Genomic DNA, 13,256 nt, shown 5'->3' with positions numbered 1-13,256 from the left:
ATGGATCACAGCTCCATCAGTTCATCACATCCTGACAATCACAGTGAGATACATACAGTCAAATGAAATTCGCTACCTTCCAAGCAGAAGCAGATCAAGGCCCGCAAGGCAGATTAGGCACGCTAAGTCCGAGCCTCCAGGCACATCTGAAGAAGAAACATATGTGAAAGTGTCAAAGAGTTCACTGCACCTTCCACTAGTGTACAGACACACACCTGAGTAGGGTACAGTTCCAGATTGGGCTTGAAGTCGCTTTCTAGAGAAAACTTCAGTCTCATGTCTGAGGCAGGGACAGCCCACATTTCCAGCACTCAGAAAGCTGCTGGAAAATATTCACCTCCTCAGTCTGATGGTGACCCTTTGAAAGTGGTCACCACCTCCATGTGTTGATACAACAAAAGCCTGCAGCCTCCACGTCTTGGGCCACCAGAAGATTCCATGAAAGACGTCGCAGATATCGGGACATAGTAGTCAATGGGCTGCCTCCATCTTAGCTGCAGTGATTGGAGTTGCACTCAGAAGGAGTGGTAAGGTTAAGAAAGTCAAGGATTTTTCTCTCACATTTGGGTCATGGATATTTCTATTGTAAAGAAATTGCCCTTTTGTTAATACATTTGATGGCTATGTGAATGTTTTGGTCAACTAAAGACACTGTGATTTTACCATCCACCCATTCAGCAAAAGTGGTCCATTGTGAGATTAACATTCATGTGATGTGAAACTCAATTGAACTAGTCTCCGTCCCTTCGTGCAATGTCAGGGAGAAATTTTTAAATCTTTGATATCTGTGTTGAGGAACCTGTCAGCAGTTAAAGTATCACAAGCACATCTCCCATGTCTTCCTTCCTCTATGGCATCATCGAGCTCATCCTGACCCTCAGCAGCCTCCTGAGCTTCCTGGATCTTCATTCTCCGATGAACTCTCCTCCTCCTCCATTTCACCCTCTGACAATGGCTCACCGGTTTGCATTGCCAGATTGTGAAGGGTGCAACATACAGCAATGATATAAAAAACCCTATTGGATTTATAGTGCACAGAGCCATGTGAGCAGTCCAAACATCTGAAGTACATCTTCAGAAGTCCTATTGTCTGTTCAACTATATGTTAAGCTTTGGTGTTGAGATGCCAGCTTTAGACTGGGGTGAGGCATCACTCACCTGATCAAGGAGGAGTGCTTCGAAAGCTCGTGATTCCAAATAAACCTGGGGACTTTAACCTGGTGTTGTAACTCTTCTTAACGTGTTAAACTGATCTTTCTCTTCACCCTACCTGTGACTATAACACTATATTCTGCACCCTCTTTCCTTCTCCCTATGAACTCTGTGAACGGTATGCTTTGTATGTATATCATGCAAGAAACAATTTTTTTCACTATGTCCCAATATATGTGACAATAATAAATCAAATCAAATCAAATCAAATAAAGGAGCATGTGGAGCTGTAAGCAGCGTTGTACCTCTCTCAGAGTGACTCTGAGGGCGATGACCCAGTGTCATCAGCCAATGTTTCATTTTGTGGGAATCCCTTATCCCCTATCCCCAAATAGCCATTCCTGCAGATGCACTGATCTCATGGACCTGGGAGAGACTCAGGATGGAGGAGTCATCTGCCTATACCCCATATGGACCTCTACCCACTTCATCAGAAGGCTGTGTATGCAGATCACCTACCCGCCGCCGCCGCCGCCGCCACCACCACCCCCCGCTAGCCCCCACCACCCACCACCCCCAAGCCCCCACCACCCACCCCAACCCCCCCCCAACACCCCCCTCCACCCCACCACCCACCACACCACCCACCACCCCCCCCCTCCACCCCACCACCCCCCCCTCCACCCCACCACCCACCACCCCCCCCTCCACCCCACCACCCACCACCCCCCCCCTCCACCCCACCACCCAACCACCCACCACCCCCCCCCTCCACCCCACCACCCAACCACCCACCACCCCCCCCCAAGCCCCCACCACCCCCCCCACCCACCACCCCCCCCACCACCCCCCCAAGCCCCCACCACCCACCACCACCCCCAACCCACCACCCCCCCAAGCCCCCACCACCCACCACCACCCCCAAGCCCCCACCACCCCCCCCACCACCCCCCCCAAGCCCCCACCACCCCCCCCACCCCCCACCACCCCCCCCAAGCCACCCCCACCCCCCACCACCCCCCCCACCCCCCCCACCACCACCCCCACCCCCCACCCCCCACCACCCCCACCACCACCCCCACCCCCCACCCCCCACCACCCCCCCCAAGCCCCCACCCCCCACCACCCCCCCGCACCACCCCCCCCAAGCCCCCACCCCCCACCACCCCCCCGCACCACCCCCCCCAAGCCCCCACCCCCCACCACCCCCCCGCACCACCCCCCCCAAGCCCCCACCCCCCACCACCCCCCCGCACCACCCCCCCCAAGCCCCCACCCCCCACCACCCCCCCGCACCACCCCCCCCAAGCCCCCACCCCCCACCACCCCCCCGCACCACCCCCCCCCAAGCCCCCACCCCCCACCACCCCCCCGCACCACCCCCCCCCAAGCCCCCACCCCCCCGCACCACCCCCCCCCAAGCCCCCACCCCCCACCACCCCCCCGCACCACCCCCCCCCAAGCCCCCACCCCCCACCACCCCCACCAAGCCCCAAGCCCCCACCACCCCCACCACCCCCCCCAAGCCCCCACCACCCCCACCACCCCCCCCAAGCCCCCACCACCCACCACCCCCCCCACCACCCCCCCCCAAGCCCCCACCACCCACCACCCCCCCCCACCACCCACCACCCCCCCCACCACCCCCCCCAAGCCCCCACCACCCACCACCCCCCCCCCACCACCCCCCCCAAGCCCCCACCACCCACCCCCCACCACCCCCCCCAAGCCCCCACCACCCACCACCCACCACCACCCCCCCCAAGCCCCCACCCCCCCCACCACCCCCCCCAAGCCCCCACCCCCACCCACCACCCCCCCCACCACCCCCCCCAAGCCCCCACCCCCACCCACCACCCCCCCCCACCACCCCCCCCAAGCCCCCACCCCCACCCACCACCCCCCCCCACCACCCCCCCCAAGCCCCCACCCCCACCCACGACCCCCCCCCACCACCCCCCCCAAGCCCCCACCACCCACCCCCCCCAAGCCCCCACCACCCCCCCCACCACCCCCCCCACCACCCCCCCCAAGCCCCCACCACCCACCACCCCCCCCCCACCACCCCCCCCAAGCCCCCACCACCCACCACCCCCCCCACTACCCCCCACCACCCCCCCCACCACCCCCCCAGCCCCCACCACCCACCACCCCCCCCCCACAGGTAATAGAGAGAGGGTAATGCAGTTGACATTGTGTACATGGATTCCAAAAATTCTTTGATAAAATGCCGCAATACAAGCTCATCATCATAGTTAGAGCTCATGAAATAAAAGGGATAGTCGAAGCACAGATACAAAATAGGCTGAGTGACAGAAAACAAAGAATTGTTGTAAAGGCAAAAACAGAACAAAAAAGAAAGAGAAACAAAAACAGAAACAAAAAATGCTGGAAAATCTCAGCAGGTCTGACAGCATCTGTGAAGAGATAGAATAAAGCCAACGTTTAGAGTCTGGATGTCCCTTCGTCAGAGGCTTTGTTAGTTGTAAGGATTGTTCTCAGACTAGACACAGTAAGAAGTCTCACAACATCAGGTTAAAGTCCAACAGGTTTATTTGGTATCACAAACTTTCGGAGTGCTGCTCCTTCGTCAGGCGAGTGGGGGCCACTCACCTGATAAAGGAGCAGGTGGACAGGTTGGAGAAGCTGGAGCTGTGGAGAATGGGAGCTTAAACAGAGGTTTAATTCAGGTGTTGAAAATGATGATGGGGTCTGGACAGGGAAGGTAGGGAGAAATTGTTCTTATGGGTGAAAGGATCCAGAACCAGAAGACATCAATTTGAGGTGGTTAGCAAATTAAGCAATAGTGACATTGGGAAAATATTTCCATGCAGTGAATGGTTAGCCTCTGGAATGCAGTGTATGAAGAGATGGTGAAAGCAGATTCAATTGTGGCTTTAAAAGTAAATTGGATAATTGTAAGGAAAAAAATTACAGGGTCAAAGGGAAAAGGTGAGGAAGTGGGGCCGAGTGGGTTGTTTTGACAAACAGATGAAGTGGACAACACAGGCTAAATGGGCTCCTTCTGTGCTGCAACTGTTCTATGAGGCAAAATGTTTTCATTCAGGGTGAGTCTTTGGAACTCTCTTCCTGAAAAGGCATTGGAAGCAGATACTTTGAACATTTTTAAGGCAGAGGTGGTAAGCAAGTGGGTGATAGATTATCAGGAAGGTAGATTTAAGATCACTATCAGATTAACCATGATTGTGTTAAATAATGGAACAGGCACAAGGGGCTGAATGGCCTACTCCTTATTTGTATGTATGTTTGTATGATCTTAGGATTCTAGTGTCACCCCCGTATCATCAACAAATAAAGTAAAGCTTATTAAATGTGAGGGAGTTTCGCAAAGATTTAGGAAGTTATGAAGACAGCTGGAAGAGCTAAAATAGGGGCATTATTGACCAATCTGCTTAATATTGGATGGCATGAATACCGCTGAATCACAGAATTAACACAGTGCAGAAGGAGGCCTTTCAGCCCATCAAGTATGCATTATTCTGTGCAACTCTCCTGCCTTCCCCACTCCCCTTAACCCTCATATTGTTTATTTTCAAATTGTCAAATATCCTCTTTAAATACCTCAATTGAACCATACATTCAGGCAGTGCATTCCACACGCTAACAACTTGCTGCGTGAAAAAAAATTATCATGTTGCTTTATTTTATCAATTATCTTAAATCCGTGCCCTCTGGTTTTCAATCCTTCTGCCAACAGGAACAATTTCTCCCTCATGTACTCAGTCCACGCCACTCATGATTTTGAATACTTGCATCAAATCTCCTTTCAGCTTTCTTGTCTCAAAAGAAGACTCCCAACTTCTCCAATCTATCTTCAGAACTCTGAAATGATTTGAAGGGTAGACTCTTAAAAACAAGAAAAAAAATCCATCCAGCTCTCCTAACAAAGTTCATGCATCCAGGATTTCAAACTTCCCAGGAAAACCCATCCATCCAACACCCGAGCATATCCTCCCAGTGCCTTAATCTTCTCCTCAAACTCATCCCTCCATTCTGCAATCCATCCCTATGGCTCCCATCTTTATCGTGCCTCTGGGTTCTGGAACAAGTCTCACTCCAGGGCTAGAGCACAAATTATTGGCTGACACTGTAGAGCAGTACTGAGGGGATTCTGCATTGTCTAAAAAGCTTTCTTTGATATGGGACATTAAACCAAGGCCCTATCTTCATGCACAGGTGAATATAAAGATCCTACGGCACTGTTTTGACAAATAGCAGGGAAATTATCCCCAGTGCCCTGGCCAATATTCATCCCTCAATCTATATCACAAAAATATATTGGGCTCAATCTTACCAAAAAAATTCAAAGTGTCAACGAAGTCTGAAAACCAGTGCGTTTCCGGGGGTGGGGAGAGACTATGCACGCCAGGGAAGCAAATGGCAGAATCCTTAGGAACATTAACATACAGAGGAATCTGGGCGTGCAGGCCCAGAGTTCCCCAAAAATGGCAACGTAGGTGGCCAAGGTGATTAAGAAGGTATATGGCCTGCTTGCCTTCATCAGCCAGGACACTGAGTACAAGAGTTGGGAAATCATGTTGCAGCTATATGAAATCTCGGTTACACCACATTTGGAGTATTGTTTGCAGTTCTGGTCACCACATTACCAGAAGGAGGTGGAAGCTTTGGAGACGGTATGAAAAAGGCTCACCAGAATGTTACCTGTCTCAAAGGTATTGACTATGAGGAGAGATTGAATAAACTAGGATTTTCACTAGAAAAATGGAGGCTGAGGGGAGACCTGATAGAGGTCTATCAAATTATGAGAGGCAGAGACAGGATGGATAGTCAGAGGATTTTTCCCAGGGTGGGAATGTGAAATACAAGGGGACACAGGTTCAGGGTGAGAGGGGGCAAGTTTAAGGGAGATGCGTGGGGAAGTTTTTCATACAAAGAGTGGTAGATGCCTGGACCGTGCTGCCAGAGGTGGAAGCAGGCACATTAGCAACAATTAAGCAGCATCTGGATGGGTACATGAATAGTGAGGGAATAGAGGGATATGGGCCAAGTAAGGGCAGAAGGTTTTTTTTAAAGTTTAGTTAGGGCATCACGATCAGCACAGACTTGGAAGGCTGAAGGGCCTGTTCCTGCATTGTACTTTTCTTTGTTTTTTGTCTGGTCATTGTAAGACTGCTGTTTTGGGATTTTTCTAAGCACTGTTATAAAGCAGAGGTTGAGAACTAACATCCAAACACCCAGAGAGGAGTACCTCACCCTGTTGTTGTTTGTCCATCATCATCGATGAGGACCTCGACACCATTAGTCATTTTGAGGCTGGTTGCGGTGTGTCCGAAGATGACTGATCAGGGCCAATTCGGGCACGGAATATCCTGGCACATATCGGACCGACTTGTGCAGACACTGTAGTTGTTGCGCTGGCAGCTCTGGACTTGTGCAACTTGCACTTAAGTTCTGTTCAGCAATGCACCTTGCTTCGTAAGCTTGACAGCCCTTGTGGATGAGGCAGCACCAAGTAGAGCAGTTTTGCGCCAGTGTCTATGTCAAGCAACTTCAGGGAGGCTTTGAGTGTGTCTTTGAAACATTTCTTCTGCCCTCCATGCGAGTGTCTTCCAGCAGAGAGTTCCCCAAAAAGGAGCTGCTTGGGTATGCGCTCATGCAGCATATGGATGACATGACCTGCCCACCGGGTCTGCGCTCTCATCAGCAGTGTGTGGACTGATGGTAGACTTGCTGTAAAGAGAACTTCAGTGTCTGGTACTTTGTCTTGCTATTGGATGCATAATATTCTGCAAAGACAAGTCATGTGGAAATGATTGAGTTGTCTTGCATGCCTTCGACACACAGTCCACGTTTCACAGGCATGCAGGAGGGTAGTGAGTACTGCGGTGCTGTAAACCTTCAGTTTTGTTGCTGGGCTGATTCCTCGATGTTCCCATATAGTGAAGCATAGTCTACCAAAAGCACAACTTGTCTTTGCTATTCTGCAGTTAACTTCTGTGTCAATAGTCACTGCTTGGGAGAGGATGCTACCTAGTTAAGTGAACTGGTCCACTGCCTGTAGTTCCTGCCCTTTGATTGTGATTATGGGTTCTGTGTACGGTGCATGAGGAGCAGGCTGGTGAATGACTTTGGTCTTTTTAATGTTGATGGTGCGTCCAAAGTTGTCACTTTGGAAAATTTGTCCATACTGACTTGCATCTCTGGCTGTGAGCCAGTATACAGGGCAGTTATCGGCAAAGAGGAAGTCACCCAGAACAGTCTCCTTCACTTTGGTAATAGCTTGAAGTCTCCTCAGGTTGAAGAGCTTCCCATAATTCGTCACCCTATAATCTATAAGTAGTGGTGTGAGCTGCTCATCAGCAATGTCTGGTAGTTAAATACAAATAAGTCCTTGGCATTCACTCTAAAATCAGCATGTAACAATTTATTTATCTGTCTAACAATGAGCAAATTAACTAAACTATTAACAAACTGAATAAATCCTTCTAACTATGAACTATTCCCAAATAAAACAAGATTCTAATGGAGTGCTGTTCAGATAAATACAATTCCCACTCATTAACACAAGTAGAATTTAGTCACTCTCTAAATTACAACCAGGTTTTGTGTCTTCTGGAATATTCTGGGCCTTCTCTGTTGATTCATCTGTCTGGAACTTCTCCCGTATCTTTGCTATCTGGATGACACAGATGAAGCTATGAGAAAGTAAGAGAGAGAGAGAGAACTGAGAGTGGTTAGCTCTGGCAAGTGGCAATTACTCTACTTCGTTGTCCCACTGCTCCTTCTTTTATATCCATGATGACGTTTCAATATTTCCCGCAATAGGATTGGTCCCAGGTTGTCAAAACCATTAGAATTAAATTTAATAGGTTTTTGGTATCTAAGTGCCTGATTCAAATTGATTGGCTAAATTCAAAAACCTGCTGTCTTGGTAAAAATTGCTGCTTGACCTTTCAACACAAATGTTCAGTTTTGGGGTCTCCATGTACTTTGCATTTTTTTTACTCTCTAAGCACAGAAAAAGCATCACCTTTTAAAGTGACCATGCAATGCTTCCCCCAAGCATTCTACAATTTTACCATTATTACAAATACCAACATTCTAACTTGCTACCTCCCAATCTACAATTACTCTACCCAACTTGGCAACACTATACTCCCAAAAGTACTTCATTGGCTGTAAATACTTTGAGACATTTAATGGTCATGAAAAATGCTGTATAGATGCAACTTTTTCTTTTTCTTTAGTGTCCCAATTCTTGCGTCTAAATCCATCTCTCAACTCTCCCATATGTTGGCTGTCGGCTGGATTCCAGTGTTTAGCATTTCACCTCTGAATTGGAAGGTTGTGGGTTCAAAGGCCGAGAGATTTGAGCACAAAACCTAAGCGACGCTTCAGTGCAGTAGTGAGGGAGTGCTGCATTGTCAGGGATGCTGTCTTTTGGATGACACATTAAGCTGAGTTTTCTCTGGGGACCTGCCCAATGTCTATCACTCAGTCAAGATCACTGAAACATGGTGATCTAATTACCATCACATTGCTGTTTGCGAGAGTTAGTGCACAAATTGGTAATTGCATTTCCAAAAGTGAATACACTTCAAAAAGTACTTACTTGCTCCATTGGGTGTAAAGAGTTTTGGGGCTCCTGCAATTTGGAACATTACTGTAGAAAGCAAGTTCTTCTTAATCAATTACTTAGATTGCTGGTAACGTTGATTAAGTAATGAATGTTGGGCATCAGAATATCTTCCAGTTCATGGAAACCCCTGAATAGGCGGCACGGTAGCACAGCGGTTCGCACTGTTGCTTCACAGCTCCCGGGACCTGGATTCAATTCCCGGCTTGGGTCACTGTCTGTGTGGAGTTTGCATATTCTCCTCGTGTCTGCGTGGGTTTCCTCCGGGTGCTCCAGTTTCCTCCCACAGTCCAAAGATGTGTGGGTTAGGTTGATTGGCCATGCTAAAATTGTCCTTAGTGTCCTGAGATGTGTAGGTTAGAGGGATTAGTGGGTAAATATGTAGGGATATGGGGGTAGGGCCTGGATGGGATTGTGGTCAGTGCAGACTTGATGGGCTGAATGGCCTCTTTCTGTGCTGTAGTGTTTCTATGATTCTAAGAGGCTTTGGTATTTTTCGAAGGAACAGAACCTCCGACAAAGCAACACTCCCTCAGTAAAGTACTGAAATGGAATTGGAATTGAGGAATAGAGGGTTAGCTGGGACTGGAAACACTGAGGATATACGGCAAGGAGCATATCATCATACACCTGGGCCCTGAACATATTCCTGGATCCCAAATACAGGCTCAAGCCTGGAGTAAGCAGAACCCAAGATAACAGCAACTATTTCTATTTGGCATGAGTGTCGAGAACCAGAGGACCAAGAATTAAAATAATCAGTAGAAGAACCAGGGGTGACCTGAGGAGACATTTTGTCACCCAGTGATTTGTAAGGTGTACCTGACAAAATGGTGGAAGCAGGTTCAATAGCATTTTCAAAAGGTGAATTGGATAAATGGGCAGGGAAAGCATTGTTGGGTTATGGGGAAAGAACAGGGGAATGGTGATTAAGCGGATAGTTCTAGTTGAGTTGGCACAAATACAATGGGCTGAATGGCCTTCTCCCGTGCTGTAATATCCCATGATCACAACAAGCAGAGAGCACAATATTTGTGCTATGCTGTTTCGCTGCTGCTGGGAACATATTACAATGAATGAGTTGAGGTTCATTAAATAGGAATGCAAATTCTGGAGGTTTCATCACTGGACCCCTTGCGTCAAGTTGCCCCTAGTGATTCACTAGTGATCCATCTGCCAGGTGCATTGCCTTCTCATAGAAAGAGAAGAGTCTCTTTGTTAATCTGCTGGAAAAACCTTGACTGAATTAATGTCAAACAGCCTTTCTTTCCCCATGTCCGAAATCGCATTAAAGTGTTCACAGAAAACGCAAAGGGTACAATTTATTCTTCTGCCCCGAGCAATTTTCTCTAGGCTTGTTAGTGACGGTGCCTAGATATTAATCTTTAATTCCAGATCAGTCAATTGCAATCCTGCAGAATAATCCTATTACTAAAATAACAGGCAGAACCTCATGAACACAGAAGTTGAACATGCATTCTTTCATTTCATAACTCGTGTTTCAATGGCCATCTTTCAATTATCAGGACAACCAGTTTATTTTGTAGAGCAAGAGATCATCAACTAATAAAAGACTAATTTAGTACTGAGATCAGAATGATCTTGCTCACAAGGCACTAATGAGGGAAACTATTTCACAAACAACTGAGTACTGAAATGGTTGGGGATGCGAAGGCGGTTCACTTTTTATGAGGGTGGGTAATTTTAGGATTTTTCTAAATGGATTAATCAAGGTGTCTGAAGTGTCCTTTCTCCCCATAATTATTTTGTAATTCAGACAATCACATGGTTGTTGTGAATTGACAGTGGAATTTGGGTCCAGGAAACAGCACATGCCTGCCCTCTAGTGCCCTCTAGGAGCACTCCAGGCTACAAATCCAACAGTCACAGGGAAGAATGCAAGAGTTGGAAGGAGTCCTCCCATCATTAAAAATGAGATCAGACAGATGTACCTATTAGTCTGACACCAGTAATTGGAAAGATACTTGATTGAATCATATATGATTACTCAGATGTAAAGAGGAACTGATAAGAGACACCCTATACTAGTTAGAACATAAGAAATATGAACAGGAGTAGGCCATTAAGCTCGCTCCACTTTTCAAAATGATAATGGCTGATCTTGGGTTTCAACTCCATTTTCCTACATACTCCCCATATCTCAATTCCCTGAGATACCAAAAATCTGTCTATCCCAAGCTTAAACATATTCCATGATGGAGAATCCACAATCCATAAAGAATTCCAAAGATTTGAAGAAATAAATTTCTCCTAATCTCAATCCTAAATGGTTGGCCCTTATCCTGTGACTGTGTTTTAGATGCTCCGACTAGTGGAAACAATCTCTCTGTGTCCAACATAACAAGCCCCTTCAGAATTTTGTAGGTTTCATAGAATCCTACAGTACAGAAAGAGGCCATTCGGCCCATTGAGTCTGCACCAACCACAATCCCACCCAGCCCTATTCCCATATCATTAATCCCTCTAACCTACACAAATCAGGGCACTAAGGGGCAATTTTAGCATGGCCAATCAACCTAATCCAACATCTTTGGACTGTGGGGGGAAACTGGAATACACGGAGGAAACCCAGGAGGACACAAGGACAATGTACAAACTCCACACAGACAGTGATCCCAGCTGGAAATCGAACCCAGGTCCCTGGAGCTGTGAAGAACATAAGAACATAAGAAATAGGAAATAGAAATAAGAAATAGAGCTAACCACTGTGCTACCGTGCTGCCCAATGAGATCACCTCTCATTCTTCTACACTCCAGAGAATATAAACTCAATTCACTCAGCCTCTCATCATAGGACAACCCTTCATCCCAGGGACCAATTTAGTGAACCTTCATTCCAATGCAGGAATATCCTTTCTTAAATGTGGAAATTAAAACTGCACACAGTATCACCAAAACCCTGTACAAGTTTAGCAAAACTTATTTATTCTTGTACTCCAAACCCCTTGCAATAAGGGCAACTTGCCATTTGCCTTCCTAATTGCTTGCTGCTCCAGCATGTTGACTTTCTGTACCTTTTTGATGAGCACACCCTTTAAAAATCAACACTTACAAGTTTTTCACTTTTTAAAAATATTCTATTTTTATATTTTTACAACAGAAATTAATAACTTTATATTTTTCTACATTAGGTTCCAACTGCTCAATCCCCTCAACTGTTTCTATCTCTTTGTAACCTCTCAATACCCTCCTCACAGTTTAGCTTTAACCTAGTTTGGTATCACCAGCAAACTTCGATACATAATTCTGTCATTTCAAGGAAGTCATTAATATAGATTGTAAATAGCTGAGACCTCAGCACTGATCTGGCGGTACTCCGTTACTCACTGCCTGCCAACTTGAAAAAGCCAAGTTTGTGCCCACTCTCTGCTTTCTGTTAGACAATCTTCTGTCGTGTTAAAATATAACCCTCAACTTCATGAGCCCTTATTTTGCCCATTAACCTTTTGTTTGGCATGTTAATCAAGTGCCTTTTAGAAATTCAAGTACAACACATCTACTGGTTCCCCTTTTATTTACCTGATTAGTTACATCCTCAAAGAAATGTAAAAAATTTGTTAAACAGGATTTCCCTTTAGTAAAGCCATGTTGACTTCTTCTAATCATAGTGTTTTTCTAAAGTGTATTATTAAAACTTCCCTAATAATGGATTCCAGCATTTTCCCAACAACTGATGTTAAACTACCTGGCCTGTAGTTCATTGCTTTCTCTCTCCCTCCGTTCTTGAAAGTTGGTGTAAAATTTACCAACTTCCGATCCACTTTAGAATCTTGGGGTGTAGGCTATCAGGTCTTGGGGATTTGTCCCTTAGGTTTCTCTAATACTTCATCTCTGCTGATCTGAATGCCTTCATTTCCTCACTCATTTTAGCTCCTAGGTTATTGCCTATTTCAGGCATGGAACTTGTGTCTCCCACTGTGAAGAAAAACACAACATAATTTTTTCAATGCCTCTGGCACTTCTTCATTCAGTAAAAAGTCTGACAACACCAGGTTTTAGTCCAACCTATTTATTTGATAATATACTCACAAGCTTTCGGGGTTAGTCCCTTCGTCAGGTGAATGGAGAGTTCTGGCCTCAGACAGAGCATATAAAGCACAGACAGTTTAGAGATTACTGATTAGAATGCGAATCCTTACACCTAACCTGCTGTTCAAGACCTGAAGTGGCTGACAATGTGAGTGGAAGGAGCACTGATCACAGGTTAAAGAGATGTGTATTGTCTCCAGACAGTACAGTAAGTGAGGTTTTGCAAACCCAGGCAAGTCACGGGGTTTACAGATAGTGCGACATGAACCCAAGATCCCTGTTGAGACCGTCCTCATGTGTGCGGAACTTGGCTATCAGTCTCTGTTCAGCTGAACAGAGACTGATAGCCAAGTTCCGCACACATGAGTTCAGCTGAACAGAGACTGATAGCCAAGTTCCGCACACATGAGTTCAGCTGAACAGAGACTGATAGCCA

Source organism: Carcharhinus amblyrhynchos, chromosome 27 (assembly GCF_965287045.1).
Source record: "Carcharhinus amblyrhynchos chromosome 27, sCarAmb.v2.hapA, whole genome shotgun sequence".
NCBI classification, from domain to species: domain Eukaryota; kingdom Metazoa; phylum Chordata; class Chondrichthyes; order Carcharhiniformes; family Carcharhinidae; genus Carcharhinus; species Carcharhinus amblyrhynchos.
This window is presented reverse-complemented; position numbering follows the sequence as displayed.